At 45.7% G+C, this 17,084-nt stretch overlaps 1 pseudogene across 1 annotated transcript; it reads right to left on the bottom strand.

Annotated features, from left to right (window-relative positions):
- Window positions 1-3,366: 3,366 nt before the first annotated feature.
- LOC308226575 (GTPase HRas pseudogene) lies at window positions 3,367-3,910 on the bottom strand (annotated as a pseudogene). Its single transcript has one exon. The product of its transcript is annotated as a GTPase HRas pseudogene (transcript).
- Between the last annotated feature and the right edge of the window lie 13,174 nt (window positions 3,911-17,084).

Raw genomic sequence — 17,084 nt, 5'->3', positions numbered from 1 at the left:
CAAGCAGGGAAATCTTCCACTAGAGCAGGTTGCTCCAAGCCCTGTCTAACCTGGCCTTGAACACTGCCAGGGATGTCACAGAACACAGCCAGAGGATTGCCTCAGCTTCTCTGGGCAGTCTGTGCCAGTACCTCATCACCCTCACAGTAAATAACTAACTTCTTCCAAAGAATTTCTTTCTTTTAATCTAAATCTCCCCTGTTTCAGTTTAAATCCATTCATCCTTGTCCTATCTCCACATGACCTTGCAGAAAGCCCCTCTCCAGCTTTCTTGCGGGCCCCTTTAGGTACTTTTTTCTTTTAATGATTTGTAGATGTAAGTACTGCTGACTCTGTTAATCCCTTATAAAGAGACCTGCTGCTTTTATTTTTGTCACTGAAAGAGAAATACATCTATATTTAGAACAACTGCTAGGTGTCTGTAAAACACTGTTTTACCTGGCTCGCAGGCACAGGATGATGCTTCTGAATGCACATTTGAAGGAGGCTATTGTCAGGAAATAGAACAAACTGATTTCTCATCTCTACGTTTATTAGCCAATTGTATGAAATCATCAGGTTTTAATTTACTCTGCATTAACAGGGTGTTCATATTTCTGACCCTCAGGGCACATCCTGCCTTACTGCTTTCACCTCTTCAAAGAAAGAAGTATGAGTAAAACCTACTTCTACTTGGACATAGAAAAGGCATGTTCTCAGATGTGGTTTTGTCTGTTGAGAGTTACGTTTCCTGGCTGGGGAAGAGCATGCAGGTTTTCCTGCCATTGGGTGTACTAGAAGAACTCACAACTGGAGCCTTTTATACCTTCTGCATCGTGTGAAGGAATTGATCATCAATTTCTAATTGTAGGACGCATAGGGTAATCTCATTGTCATCAAACTGTGCTCTTGCTTACCCATGTGTAACCTCCAGGAGAGACTTTATTACTCTTGATGGATGAGCCTGGAAGAGCTCATCTTCACTTTCAGATCCTAAGCTGCATTTCCAGCCCTGGAAGATGAGAATCTGGAGGAGAAACATTTTGCTAGTAAACAGAGCAAAGGAACATACGATAAACCTCTGAGACACAGTAATCCCAGAAACCCATGACACTATCAATAATGGGCCCTTTTCACATTGAAACCACACTTCATGTCCCAAAGCCTCCAGAATGAGGTTTGGGTAAGCTGCAGACATCACGTTCCTTGGAGGGCAATAGCTTGTATCTTCCATTTCTGTGATGCTGCTTGTCTTTTTCCCTTTATTGGAGATGGATACGATTCCCTTAAGAATCCTCACTTAAGTAGCTTCAATCTTTTTCCACTTTACACTTACAGATCTTCTCGGCAGAATGGGGATTCTGGTTAGTGGAGAATTTTTGGGATTTGCAGTTACTTTTTATTCTCAGGAAGAATGAAAGGAGAAATTTTGACCTGTTGATAGAGAAGGTGTGAGTGCCTACATGTAAATGTACATGGTCCACTTTCTGCCTATGCCAGCTTTATATATGGTGGGTAACAGAGGGACTTATCAATGGAACAAAACCCCAACAACCATGGTGGTTACACATTTCAGCCTGAGTGAAGATCTGAGCCACCAGCATACCACTTGTCTGAGCTTATTGTCTCTGTTATTGCTTCCTCAGTCCTCATCTTCCCAAATTAAGAGTATTTCCTGAAACAAATGTTTTTATCAACCATCTCTATGTGTTGTGTGTGGTTGTAGGAAATGATTCCATGCTCTTGGACAGACCATGCTCGGGCAGGGCCTGTGTAGTTTTCTTCCACAACTGTTGAATCAAACCAAGATACTGCTACAGAACCTCAAAGGTACTTAGATGTCCTCTGCCCTGCTAAATACCTGATTTGGGTGTCAGTTATCAAAATGATCTCACAGTACTTAAATGTTCACCCGTAGCTGTTAATAAAGCACATGGTACCCAAAGCTCATTAGGAGAAGGCTTGCATTTCCACCCTGAGAAGTTCCGCCTGTTCTTCTGCCAGCTACACATCCTGAGACCAATCAGAAGGTTTGCAGCTGGTGTTAAAGACTTTTCACAGATGGAGCTCTGCCCAAGTCCTTGTGGATGGAGACCCAATGTAGCATACGTGTGCTCAAGTTCCTTGCTTTAATGGCCAATACAGAGTTTTCTGCTGGGTCTATGACACCCATGGTAAATGCTGTTAAACACACTTGGGAATGGCCTACCTGCAATGTGTTTTCTCACACTCAGTCTCAGCTTAGGAAACAAATCCTAGCTCAACCATCATGGCTTAGTTCACAAAGCACAAAAGATGCCTCCTTCCCATCCAGGCAGGGCTGCTCTCAGGGATTGCATCGTCCTTCCTTGGGAGGAGGCACATCAACACCAAGGAATTCATAGAATCATAGAATAGTTAGGGTTGGAAAGGACCTTAAGATCATCCAGTTCCAACCCCCCTGCTATGGGCAGGGACACCTCACACTAAACCATGGTAGCCAAGGCTCTGTCCAACCTGGCCTTGAACACTGCCAGGGATGGAGCATTCACAACCTCCCTGGGCAACCCATTCCAGTGCCTCACCACCCTCTCAGTAAAGAATTTCTTCCTTAGATCCAATCTAAACTTCCCCTGTTTCAGTTTGAACCCGTTACCCCTTGTCCTGTCACTACAGTCCCTGATGAAGAGTCCATCCCCAGCATCCTTGTAGCCCCCTTCAGATACTGGAAGGCTGCTCTGAGGTCTCCACGCAGCTTCTCTTCTCCAGGCTGAACAGCCCCAACTTTCTCAGCCTGTCTCCATACGGGAGGTGCTCCAGTCCCTGATCATCCTCGTGGCCTCCTCTGGACTTGTTCCAACAGTTCCATGTCCTTTTTATGTTGAGGACACCAGAACTGCACACAATGCTCCAAGTGAGGTCTCACGAGAGCAGAGCAGAGGGGCAGGATCACCTCCTTCGACCTGCTGGTCACGCTCCTCTTGATGCAGCCCAGGATACGGTTGCTTTCTGGGCTGCGAGCGCACACTGCAGCCGGCTCATGTTCTTTTCTTTTTTTTTTTTTTTTTTTTTTTTTTTTTTTTTTTTAAAAAAAAATTAATGTCTAGACCATCAAATAAGAATTTACTGTGATTCGATCTGTGGCTTTGTACAGTTGCTGGGGTGGGAAGAGGCCAAAGGAGGAGGTGATGAGGAAAGAAAAGCAACAGAAAAAGTCACTTGCCGGAGGCTTGGGTGAAGTGCAAGATAGTCCTTGGAGGGGCTTATGCTCCCCCTGTCCTCTTCCTCCTCCTCTTCCCCTCCCCCTATGCTCCTCCTCTGAATCCATTTGCTTCTTCCTTCTCTTCACCTCTTTCCTTGCACACTGCACAGTGGGAACCTCTTCAAGACACGGTCCAATCAACGTAGTCATGATATCACACATTTACAGTTCATGCAGCCGGGGCTGCTCTCATCTAGAGGATTCAGCTGGTGCAGCTTGTGCTGATGGATCTCCTGCACCAAGGTGTAGAAGGCATCTTCAACGCCCTGTCTGGTTTTGGCAGATGTTTCTATGTAGGGGATCCCATCACTCTGGGCTAGGTCCTATGCTTGCCGGGTTTCCACTGTACGTGCTCAGAGGTCACATTTATTCCCTACCAGCACACCCTTTTGATCTGCTCCCTGTACTGGTGAATATCTTCAAAGGACTTGGTGTTGTTGATGGCAAAGACGCAGAGGAATCGTTCTCCTGTTCTCACGTACTGGTCTCTCATGGCACTGTACTCCTCTTGCCCTGCAGTATCTAAGATATCTAACAAGCAGGTCTCTCCATCAATGACAACTTGCTTTCTGTAGGAATCCTCTGCCATGGGTCATACTCATTGACAAAATGGTTCTGAATGAGCTGTATCGTCAAAGCGCTCTTCCCAACACCACCAGCTCCCACCACCAGCAGCTTATACTCAGTCATCTTCCAGCCGACCCCAGCTCAGGACTTCCAGGAGCACCCACTCACCCTCAGGATGGCTAACCGGCCCTGCAGAGAAATTAGGGTCCTCTTGTCCGGGGTTGACTCAAGTGCCCTGGCTCATCCACCCCGCCAGGCGGGATGCGCGTCCCGGGGAGCGGGGCGCGGAAGTTTAAAGCAGAGCAATGATAGTGTTTATTTGTTTCTTCCAACGGAGGACAATCAAACAAGACGAGGCGCTCCCCAGCCTGGCCCACCTCCCTTCTCCGCGCTCTCCTCCCGCCGATCCGCTCCGCTCCTCCTCGCCCGGCCCCGCCGGGGGCTTCAGCGAGGTGAAGTTTCCACGGCGGTGGCGGTGGCTGCCCCGGTCCCGCATTGGCACGGGGCACTGTGCCGCCGCCGCCGCCGCTCCCGGGCAATGTGCGTGCCAGGGGAGCGCAGCGCGGCGGAGCGGGAGCGCGCCCCGCCGGCGGCCGCTGCAAACGCCCCGGACACGCACTGCCACATTTGGTACTCCAGTGCCTTCATCACATCTGAGGAAGCGGGAGGGGCTCTGCAGCTGCTGCCGATCTGCCTACCCGGAGGTTATGGCTGGGACATCGGGCCACTGCTGCTGTTGGCAGGTTAGTGGTGCTTTGATAGACTGTATTTCTGAAAATTGGCCTTCCTGCTTTACAAGTGTTATTGATTACAATGTGACCTGTACTGCAGCTGGAACTGTAATACACCCCTAAGGGATTTATTTTTTAGTTTTTTAACCAAACTTGGGGTTAAGTGGATACTACATTATGCCATTATTATAGCTTCAATATTATTAGTTTTCTTTAACTGGCATTGTTTATTATGCATGCATTGGAGCACAAACTTGGAACAAATGAATCTGATATCGAATTAATGCTCTCAAGAAGTTTCTCCCCCTTCCCTCTTTAGTTGCCATAACAATCTGTGATCTTGAAACAACAATAAAATTAGAATTGCATTAAAGATGTTTACATCATGCACACTCTGTATCCCTGTCGTGGTTTAAGCCCAGGCAGTAAATCAGAACCACGCAGTCTACTTCCCCCCCCAACATTTCTTCCTTCCGCTCCTGGAGGGACGAGGAGGAGAAGCGAAAGAATGCAACTCCCACAGGTTGAGATAAGAACAGTTTAATAACTAAGGTATAACACAAACCACTACTGCTACCAGCAATAATAATAATAATGATAAGGGAAATAACAAGGGAAGAGAATTCAACCGCTCACCAACCGGTACCTCACCCCCACCCCGCAGTGATCCAGCCCTTCCGGGCCCTCTCAATTCTACATCCTGGGCATGACGTGCTATGGTATGGAATACCTCTTTGGCTAGTTTGGGTCAGGTGTCCTGTCCCTGCTTCCTCCCGGCTTCTCCTCCTCCCTGGCAGAGCATGAGACTCACAAAGTCCTTGGTCAGGGTAAACATTCTGACCAGCAACTGAAAACATCGGCTTTATCAGTATTATTCCCAGGCCGAAAGTCAAAACCACAGCACTGCACCAGCTACTAAGAAGGAGAAAAACTGACTGCTGCTGCTGAACCCAGGACAATCCCATCATTATTTTTCACTGCAGTAAAAGCATTGAGTGTTGGCTTTGGAAGAGAACACCGCCACAGCTCTTGCCTTCTCATGTCTCACAGTGCTTTTTGCAGCCAAAAGTTGTTTGTTTTGAGAAGATGGGAGGGTATTCTGGGCTGGAACTTTGAGGAGGTGTGATTTTGTTTATGGTTTCTTTAAGATAATGTTTGTCTTTCACTTGTAGGATGCGGTCTTGGGTGTGCTACCTTTGAATTTCAGAACTTCAAAGAAATGCCTCTCTGCTTTTAAATGTGTTGCAAATCTCCACCCCTATGGTTATGTAAAGTACGTCTTCCAGCTATTCCCTTTGCTGTCATAAAGCAAATTAGACAACATGTGTGCAAGGAAAAGATCTCAGCAGCTCATATGTGTGCATGGGTGCATATGTGTGTGTAGAAATGTATGTACATGATGTAATTAACTTCCCCCATGACTGCACAAGCTTCTGCCCCTATGGATGAAAGTTAAAGGATGAAAGTTAAAAACATGGCAGATATTAGTCATATTGCCTAGTGCATGACTTGAAAGTGCTCTGGTAGCTCAACAGTGAACATTATGGAAAAACATGTATGGAACAAAGAGGCCGTTACCTCAGTATCTGAACTGTGCTGAGCATCACGGAGCCCCTTTACTGCTGCTCCTATCCAGTCTGGCACATTATTCCTTGCTGCGATATCTTTCTGTGTTGCCTTTGTAGATAATCCTTGTGATAAAGCTCCCTTCAGAAAAATGGGAGGTTTCCATTTTTAAATACATAACATGATTGCCTTATGATGAGGCTGGACTTGAATAGAAATACCATGAGAAGATTTTCCTTCTCCATCCTCTAAGCCTGCTGTTCTCACGTGCAAACCATCCTTTGATTTCTCTTTTTTTCTGCAAGTTTAGCCTCTGTTAGGAGCACAGGATACATCTATTTATGAACACTGTGTGTGATTATTTCCCCGATTAATCTGAATATAAGACATAAAGCTACCAGCTATTCTAAAGCCTTTCCTGGTGGTGCTAACTCATCTTTCAGTTCTTTATTTCTGATTCTGTACAACACAGAGGAGAATTGCTACACTGGGCACAGGGATTTGGGGGAACAGGATAAAAGGAAATAAAATACCATGTGGGCTGAGCAAGGAATGTAGTTAGCTGTCATAAATCCCTGGAGACAAGATCTCTTCCGAGCTGGGTTCATATAGTGATCTCCTCACTGACTCCAGTCCTGAAGATCAAAGAGTGGTGGATTAAGTAGCATGTTCTGCAGTGACGTGCTGCTGGGGATTAGCTAGGTAGGAATCACCTAAATAAAAGATCACAGCACTATAGTACAATTTTGACCGGAATAGACCTCAGGAGGTCCCAGTTCAACCTCCTGCTCAGGTGGCCAACTTCAGTGTTAGATCAGGTTGCTCAGGGCCATGCCTAGTTGAATTTTGAATGTCTCCAAGGATGGGGATCTCACCTCCCTTCAGGACGTTTGTTCCAGTGCTTAACTCTTTTCATGGTGAACTTTTCCTTTCTTATATCTAATTGGAATTGCCCTTCCAGTAAATTCTTATGCACAACCCTTTAGGTTGTTGAGGACAGCTATAAGATCCCACCCCCCTCCTCTTCCCCTGAAGCTGCCTCTTCTCCAGGATGAACTGAAACTGTCTCAGTAACACCACATATGTCATGTACTCTGTCTCCATCATCATCTTGGACTATAACCTGTCCTGGGTTCAGCAGTAGCAGTCATTTTTCTCCTTCTTAGTAGCTGGTGCAGTGCTGTGTGTTTTACTTTCAGCCTGGGAACAGCGCTGATAACACCGATGTTTTTAGTTGGTGCTCAGTAATGTTTAGTCTGACCAATGACTTTGTGAGTCTCATGCTCTGCCAGGGAGGAGGGGAAGCCGGGAGGAAGCAGAGACAGGACACCTGACCCAAACTAACCAAAGAGGTATTCCATACCATAGCACATAATACCCAGTATATAAACTGGGGGCAGTTACCCAGAAGGACGAGATCACTGCTCAGTTGGGCTGGGTATCGGTTGGCAAGTGGTGAGCGGTTGAATTCTCTTCCCTTGTTATTTCCCTTATCATTATTATTATTATTGCTGGTAGCAGCAGTGGTTTGTGTTATACCTTAGTTACTGGACTGCTCTTATCTCTTTTGATTCCCCTCCCCATCCCTCCAGGAGCAGGGGGAGGAAGGCGGGGGGGTGAGTAAACGGCTGCGTGGTACTGAGTTACTGGATGAGTTTAAACCATGATATAACCAAACTGGACTCACTCTGATTGACTAACCATGCTTTTGGTGGCCCAAAACCGGCCACAGTACTCTAGATGTGGTCTCACAAGTACAAAATAAAAGTGAATAATAAATTCCCTTGGCCTACTTAGGTAGCAAAGGAGGTGCTCTGAGATACCACTGCTGCTGAATACTGCAGAGCCTTTTGAAGCTACCACTGTCAATGCCAGCCACCTGTATGAATGATGTCTTTAGGCTTGTTCTCACTATGTAAAACTCATACTGATCCAGGAAAAAAATCATTAGTTTTCTCCAAAGAGGATCAAAGACAGTGACGTTTGGTGGTGGCTTTTACTGTTCATTGTGCCCTGTCAAGATGAGGGCTAAAGGGTTTTGTGTCAGTCTCCCACTGCCAGTGACACTTCTTGGCCTATTGCAGTTATGGTCACTGCACCATGCTAAGAGCCTGTGAGTTGGCTGGGGGAGCTGCTTCTGGAAAAAGTCAGTGAAGTCACTTGGAGAAGGCTTTTTGGGCACAGCTGAATGATAACTCACTGTAGGCTCTGGAAAAAGGACCACATCAGTTCTCCAGCATGCACCTATCAAGCTTTGCAACCTCAAACATCTCATCTTTTGGTCTGGGCCACTGAACTTACCTTCAGCATCACGTTGTAAAGAACAGCTTGTGAAATATGAACAGCAGGGGTCTCTCACCTCACTAATGTTTGAGAGCCATAAGGCATAGGAAACCCAAGTCAAGTTGCTGACCAATGTTCACACTGGCCCATCTGCTCCACAGGCTGCTCTCCTCAGTCAATTTGGATATAAGACAGTCTGCCTCAACTGCTCTTGGTGAGGGGAAGGGGTCTTTGCTGTGTCCAGTGATGTAGTAGTGCAGCCAAGAGAATGACTTTTAAGTCTTGCTTGGTGCTAATGTGGCTGCTAGAATGTCCTGGCAGCTGTTGTCCTCAAGCATTTCTTGTTTGGTACTGGTCACTAGAAAGAGCCTACATGGGCTAGGAAAAGAATTGGGGAGAGCAGAGGATTTCTTATTCTGGATCTAGCTTTGTAAATGTATCAGGAATGTAGCTAGGCTGCTGTAGCACAATGGATATACCCTCATGTTAGCTCCAAGATTACACAATGTAGTCATGTCAGTATAGCTCTGTGCCCAGGAAAATCTTAACAGCCTTGCTTTGGAGAATGGAAATCCTTGTAGATGTGCCTATATTGTTTCAAAGACCTGAAATTTCATTCTTGGATGGTATATCCAGCTCCTTGGAGGTAACGTGTTGAGTGACTGTACCATCTCCCAGTTCAGGGCAGAGACATGCATGACTATCATACTTCTGAGCTTCTACCTTATAAATTCTTTACACCGTGAGCATCTGCTGTTTTAAGAAATCAAACAAAAACCTGAGAACTTGATTACCTTGTTCTGCTGCTGACCTAAATCACAAGGTTTGCTGCAACACTTCCACGTACTCACTGTTGTACTTGTGCTTTCCTTTGAGTGACTTAGTGCAACACAGAGAGGCTCTGAGAGTACTCCAGTGATTTATAACATGCTTTCTGGTTGAGGGCATGTATTTATCGTGTTACAACAAACGAATGATTAATAGTTGCCATAGTGATAATGAGAACTTTAATTCTTTTGAGCACTACAGAGTCAAATGCAAGCCTTGGCACATCTTTGCTCCAAAGCAGTCGTGGTGAGGTCTTAAAAATAGAGGCTCAGGAGCCAGCGTCACTTAATAACATTTTAACACCCTATGGAGAAAACATTAAAAAATAAAAAATTCAGAAATGTGGGGAAAAAAAAAAAAACCCAGATGGGAAAGACTCACTTCAGGTTTTTCACTGCCAGAAGACATTTAAATATTTTCTCAGAATCTACTTTTTTTTCTTCTTAATGCAACTGAAAGCTGCTGCTTTTTACAGCCAACTTTCCCCTTCTTCTTTTCCTCGGCACAAGTTTGCCCATTAAAATGTTATATGGACAAAATCTTTGCTTTCCAAGGTCCTGCAATGATTCTCTTTAACATAAGGTATGTAATTGGGAGATTTAGAATGGACATTAGGAAACATTTCTTCACCAAAAGAGTTGTTAAGCACTGGAACAGGCTGCCCAGGGAAGTGGTTGAGTCACCATCCCTTGAGGTATTTAAAAGACCTGTAGATGTGTGACCTAGGGACACATGGTTTAGTAGTGGACTAGGCAGTGTTAGGTTTACAGTTGGACTCAATGATCTTAGGGGTCTTTTCCAACCTAAACAATTGTATAATTTCTACTCAAATTTGCTTACCAGCCACCAGTAAGAAGTCCTTGCAGGAACGTGCCCGTTTCCTACCATCATTTCTTGACATTCCTGGAAAGAAAAATGTCATTCAGACATTTGTGGGACACTAGGACATATGGATAGCTGCTGAAGTTTGTTCAAGACAAGGTTGGGCACAAGTCCCTCTGTATTCAACAGCCTGTGCTGCATAACGCAGTGTTAATGATGGGAGACCCAGACCCAACAACTGGTAAAGATAACTTGGGTGATGTGTCATAAGCAGTGATGGGGCAATGGTTGGACTTGATGACCTTAGAGGACTTTTCCAACCTAATTGATTCTGTGCCTCTATGATTCTATGATTCTATCAGTCTCAAATCATTTCTCAAAAAAACGGCAGTGTTCAAGAAAAGCTTTGACTTGCTTGTTCTGCACAGGTGTCAGTTTGCTGCAACATTTAGCCTGGAAATGAAGACTCAGTAAAAGCATAAAAATAATATAAATAAAAACATAGAATCATGGGATAGTTTGGATTGGAAGGTACCTTAGAGCTCATCCAGTTCCAACCCTCTGCCAACCACTAGACCAGGCTGCTCCAAGCCCCTGTGTCCAACCTGGCCTTGGACACTGCCAGGGATGGGGCAGCCACAGCTTCTCTGGGCACCCTGGGCCAGCGCCTCAGCACCCTCACTGTAAAGAAATATTGAGGGTCAGATTGGTAAAGCTCTATCCTCTTCTGTCTGATGACTCCCAAAATATGAATGAGACTCTCATAGCCTACAGGGAAAAACAGAGAACAGACTTGGTGGCTACCAACTGCAAGAACTAATTAAATGACAGGGAAGGAATCTGAAACCACTGGGACATGCAGAAGCTTTGTTTTACTTACTGGTACACTGAGAAATTCCAGCTGCAAATCTGGAAGATAAGTGGACTGATTTATCCAGAAGATCAGATAAAAAGCAAGGCAGGAGGTATTGTGCCAAACTAAAGAACATGAACAACATGTTGGAACAAGTCCAGAGGAGGGCCACGAGCATGATCAGGGGACTGGAGCACCTCCCGTATGGAGACAGGCTGAGAAAGTTGGGGCTGTTCATCCTGGAGAAGAGAAGGCTGCGTGGAGACCTCATAGCAGCCTTCCAGTGTCTGAAGGGGGCCTACAAGGATGCTGGGGATGGACTCTTCATCAGGGACTGTAGTGACAGGACAAGGGGTAACGGGTTCAAACTTAAACAGGGGAAGTTTAGATTGGATCTAAGGAAGAAATTCTTTACTGAGAGGGTGGTGAGGTACTGGAATGGGTTGCCCAGGGAAGCTGTGAATGCTCCATCCTTGGCGGTGTTCACGGCCAGGTTGGATGAGGCCTTGGGTGCCATGGTTTAGTGTGAGGTGTCCCTGCCCCTGGCAGAGGGGTTGGAAATGGATCATCTTAAGGTCCCTTCCAACCCTAACTATTCTATGATTCTATGATTCTAACAATATTGTTTGGCAACAATGTGCAGCTAATATCCTCTGGGAGGAACGAAAAGTGATGAGAAACCTTTGCCTTGTGTTATTTCTTCATTCCCAAGCCCCTTGGGGTTTTTCCTGTGAGGAGCTCACATCAGGATCCTGTACTGTAAAACTGGTATAAAATTATTTTTCTTGCTTCCTTATCTTATGTTTGTGGGAATCTGAAATCACTGTCAGCTCTTTGGAGCGCTGAGGGTTTGAAGACACAGCTGCTGCCTGGGGATACCAGGCAGTCCTGATCTCAACAGCAGGAAATTAGAGAACAGAGAAAAACAGAACACACACTGCCAGGAGTCCCAAGCAATGTGATAGTTGAGGGAAACCAAAGATCAATTGTTTTGGTGTTACATGTTTGAGCAGCCTGGTCTAGTGGAAGGTGTCCCTGCCTGTGGCAGGGGGTTGGAACGGGATGAGCTTTATGGTCCCTTCTATGCTATTCTATGATTTTATGATTCTATTACTAGCAAGTTATAAAGCATTAATTATTAGCCAGCACTGCTCTGCAAGGCAATGTAGATTGGAGGTTCTGTGCCAGCAGATATCTTCCATCATCTCGCACACACAGCAGACACCCAGAAAGCTTCAAGGCACACAGGCTGTGAGTCCCTATCACCAGGTGTTGCCATACATGTGCCTCTCCTTGGCCAAATGTCTCATGGTTGCACCAACACTGACACATGTGTTGGTCACTGAGCTTGTAAGACTCATATTTGTAGGAGCCAGCACCCACAGGCTTTATGGGCTACACACAAAGCATACAGGAGGATCAGGCTTGTTGATTTTGCTGCATAAGATGATCTTGCACTCTGCCTTTCTAATTAGGTCAAGAGGAACACGATGCTCCGGCAGCTTTGAGGGCTCGGGGTAGCTAATTCAGCACTAGAGTGAGTATTGCTCCAGAGACAGAACTGAGTCCCACTGATGTACTTTAAACATTGAACGCAGCTAATGAAGCTATTAAAAGGCAGAAAAATTTCAGCCATTTCAGTGAACCAGCTATGTTGCAATGCCCTCAGACAGGCTGGAATGGGTGTTTGCAGTACTAAAATGTCACACTGCTGCATGTGACAAAATTGTTCTCTAATGATAGGCTTCACCCAAGCCAGCAGTTGACCACTCACAGTTTCCTTGGGCTGCCCACAGCATGCAGCCTAGCCTGGCCAAATGTACCACTTTGCCTGCAGTCAGAGTGGGCTTTGTGAGTTGCCAAATAATCCTGAGATTTCACACAAGCAACAATCTTTTGTGCTATTTCTGAGCTATACAATTGTCCAAAAAGCCTAAAATGATCACTTCAGCAAGAAGCTTTTCGAGCAAGTCTTTGTTCAATTAGTGCAACTTGATCTATTGCTAGGTGAGCCTTCAAACAGCCTATAATTACAGACCCACAACTGCAAAGCAGGAAGATGACGAAGGTTAAATATATCAAGTCTTTGTGTGACAAGGAAGTGATCAATGAAAAATAAAAATAGAATTAAGAGAGATAAAAGGATTCAAGAGCATGGCAGATAGGTTCGTGGTGTTCGTGGTAGGACATTCTGTAATGGTGGAAGGAGACAGCACAGAAAATGAAAGCAGAAAACCCTGATATTGCTCAGAGAACTATAAGAAATCTTAGATGCAATCTTCACAAATAACTCTAATTTTAAGGGCTGGTGCTTCCTTTTCAGTCCCAAATTTACCTGCTGTGTTAATGCGGTGTCCTCTCCCATTCACTGTTGAAAATTAGTCACTTGAGTAATAAGAATATATAAAAAAATGCCTTCACTCAGGTTATAAAAGTGTTTGTTTGCACTGAAGGGAAGTTGCCCACTGCATTTAAGGTTTGCAGCATGAATAAATCTCTTTGTGTTCTTATTTCAGTGCTTTCCACAAGCTGCATCCCACTGCTCTGTCTAGAAGGGAGAGACAAATAGTCTTCTGGGCTAGCTAACCCTGTCCCAGAAGGATTACTCTTAAAGACCATTTTATGCTCTTTGCAATCTTAAATCCCATGGGAGGAGAAACTTCCCGTGCTGCCCCAGAGGCTGGCTTGCCCTCTATTACTTTTCATTTTAAGGAAATATTTTTCTGATCTTCAGCCTTTACATCTCACTTGCTTAATTCCTTCCCACTGCACCTAGTTAGATTCCCTTGTACAATCCTAAATAATTAATCACCTCCTTCATTCCTCTCAAACACTTGTTGAATACAGAGCAGAGAACAAGAATTACACATAGGAAGAAAAGGAATGGGAGCTGGATGAGAGAGGATCAGTTGAGAGGCAAGGAACAGGGAAAGAATGATGCTCCAAGCATAAATCCAAGTTGCTGGTAAAAGGGATACAGGAGCGCTGCCATGCCCTGTGGCTGATTCATGCTGCTTACTTTTGCATATTAATTTAGGAAGGCAAAACACAGTTTCTCATGGGGTCTTGAAGTGCTCTGCTCAGAAGCAGGCATCCTTTGATGCCTTGTCAGTCCAAAACAGCAGCGGAATGCAGGCAGCTCCCTAGGTATGGCTGGGCAACCGAACACAAAATGAGAGCGGCAGTGAGCGTGCCATGAACGTAAGCCCTGCAGCCATTGAGATGCCCTGCAAGCCTTTGGTGGGTGAAAGCAGCTCGGGGGGGCACAGTTCTGTGTATATGCAGAAGAAGGACTCAAGAGACCTTCCAGCACTGATAGTAATGCTTCTCACAAGCTTTCTTTCCCAAGGACACCAGTGGATTGTGCAGCACAATATGCATTTTGAAGGGTGTGTGTGGGGGGTGTGTTGGTTTGGTTTGTTTTTTCCTATGTATTTCATTTCCTTAGACCTTGAAATGTGAAGATCACGAATTTCTAGGCAAGCCAAAAGGTATGCTCCTAGAGCACAAGGGCAGAAGGCATTCCCCAGTGCACTGTGTCCAGCTGCCATGAGCTGAGCACCCAACTGGGATGCTAAAGTCAGGTGTCTGCACCAGGATCCCTTCCTCACTCTCCTTTGGCAAAGAAAAAGCAGTTTCTGAGCTCTGACCCACATCTGGTGATATCTCTCTAGCTTTCCCAATAGGTGTACAGGGATGCTCAAACAACCAAGAACTTTGGTTAACCAAACCCAAAGGTTGGCCACACCAAAGCTTTTATGTCTAAGTAGGCAAATTGGAACTATTCCCCTGGGTTGAAGTCCCCAGCCCTGAGGACTGCAGATAGGAAACATTTCTCTACTTTTCCAAGGAAGAGACAGGTATTCAGCAAGCAGGGAGATGGCCAATTGCTAATAGGAAATAGTAAGGCTAAGTGAACTGAAGAAAATGAGGCTGGAGGAAACGGGGCACTGGAAACACCTCCTGTTAAGCCTGTTTGCCCTCCATGCAAAGCTACAACCCAGCTGATTGGTGTTGTTTCCATGAGTTGTGCATTTTTTATTTATTCACACCTAGGAACATGACCTCTCATCCAGGAGCTCTGTTCCACCACGAGTAAATTTGTGGCTGGCATCTCCTCCTTGCACCAGGGACAGGGAGGTGATTTACAGCAAACAAATTGCATTCTGACCCAGTGACAAGCCATTTTCCTGAGATGCTGAAGATATAAACAGTCAGGCTGTGGCATCAGTATGGGTACAATTTCAATATTTGAGAAAATGCTTACATTGCCCAGTCCACTCCACAGCCCCAGTGCTGTTGTTCAGAAGGTAAATGCAGCTATAACTCTTTCATGAGGTTATAACTAAAAGGGAGGCACATGGGCTGGGATGGGACAGCACTAAGGTTTTATTTTCTGGGGGGAAATATATTGCAGCACGAATGAGAGCTGTCTAGTAAGCAAGCATCCCCGGTCATGAAGAAGGTGCTTGGAATAGGTCAGGGAAGTGGGACACCTTACGTGAGAATTTGTGGTAGTACTTGGCTGTGTAATGCCCATTAAGATGACCATGGGATCCACTGGCTTGGCAACTAATGGCAAACAGCCATGCCTATGCAGCCTTATCTTCCAGGCTTTTGTGGCCATGTGTTGAGGCAGGAACCTGGGAAGTGAAGGAGAAAGAGACCTTCATGACCCACTCCTCTCTCTGTACACGTGTTGGTCAAGGTCTTCGTGCCTTTCTAGTCAGCATATTCTTAATCCATAAATGAGTGGTGGTGTTTTTATTGTTTCTTACCCTACCCACAAGATTGCTGGAAAGCTGGGGTTTGCTGAGGGTGTGGGGAGAAGAGTGAACAGCAGAAAAAACTATAACGAAGGCAGGGGAGCAAGAGGCCCCAAAACTTTGTGCCACAAGATGTGTTTGGACCAGTGAAAACATTGCACAAGAGTGTGCTTCACAGCATGGTGATGAGCATAAATCTCTGTCCTGCCTCCCTGGGCATGCTCAGAGAATGCTGTGTGGCTGATTATCATGTACCTGACAGAGAACAACCTCTGTTTGCTTTATTAGCACCATTTAGAGTTTTCTTGGGTGTTTTAATTTATTCTCATTTTGGCATGGAAGTAAGAGGAGAGAGAAGTGGGTGAGATACCATACTGTGCTATATGTATATCTCCTCAGCCTCAACTTGCATTAGGTTCAGCCACCTGTAGAAGGACATGTACAACCCAGGGCAACTGCAACATCCATATTTCACACCACTTCATATCACAGAATCACAGAATCATTAGTGTTCCAAGGGACCTCTGGGTGTTTTCTGGAGATCATCAAGTCCAGCCCCCTGCCAAGGAAGGGCTGTCTACCTTTAAACAGGAATGTCTCCAGAGAGAGAGACTCCACAACCCCCTTGGGCAGCCTGTTCCAGTGCTCTGCCACCCTCAATGTGAAGAAGTTCTTCTTCATGTTGAGTTGAAACTTGTGTTTTAGTTTATGGCCATTACCCCTTATCCGGTTGCTGGGCACCACTGAAGAGTCTAGCACCATCCTCTTGCCACCCACAATCCCATTAAGTTTGCAGAGGATACCAAATTGATGGAGGGTGACCAAGGGCAGAGCTGCCATTCAAAGTGACCTCAAAAGGTTGGAGGAAATGGCCAGCAGGAGCTTTGTGGAATTCAGGAAGGACAAATGCAGAGACCTGTGTTCAGGAAGGAAGTGGTGTTTGTGGAGGTAAAGGCTGAGGATGGACAGGGTGGGGAGGAGCTCTGCTGGAAAGGACCTGAGGGTGTCCTGGTGGGAAGTGGCCACATCTTGATACTGTGTCCAACTTTTTGTGCCTCCAGTACAGAAAAGTAATGGACAAACTGGAGGAAGTTCAGAAGAGGGCCACCAGCATGTTTGGGCAGACTGGAGCACTCGTCTACCAGCACAGGCTGGAGCAGAGGCAGTGCTGAGGGCACCTAACAGCAGCACCCTCCCCTGATATCTGTGAGGAGCTTATCAAGAAGTTTCAGCAGGACTCTGCAGTGGCATATTGAAGGGTGTCAGAGGCAGGGGGTGTAAGTTGCAACAAGGGACGTTCAGGCTGGATATCAGGAAAAGCGTCTTCACCTCCCATATGAAGACAGGATAAGAAAGTTGGGGCTATTCAGCTGAGAAAAGAGAAGCTGCATGGAGACCTCCAGTATCTGAAGGGAGCCTATAAGGGTGCTGGAGGGGGATTGTTTATT

The sequence above is a fragment of the Psittacula echo genome (assembly GCF_963264785.1).
Source record: "Psittacula echo genome assembly, chromosome: 1".
Taxonomy (NCBI): domain Eukaryota; kingdom Metazoa; phylum Chordata; class Aves; order Psittaciformes; family Psittacidae; genus Psittacula; species Psittacula echo.
This window is presented reverse-complemented; position numbering and strand designations above follow the sequence as displayed.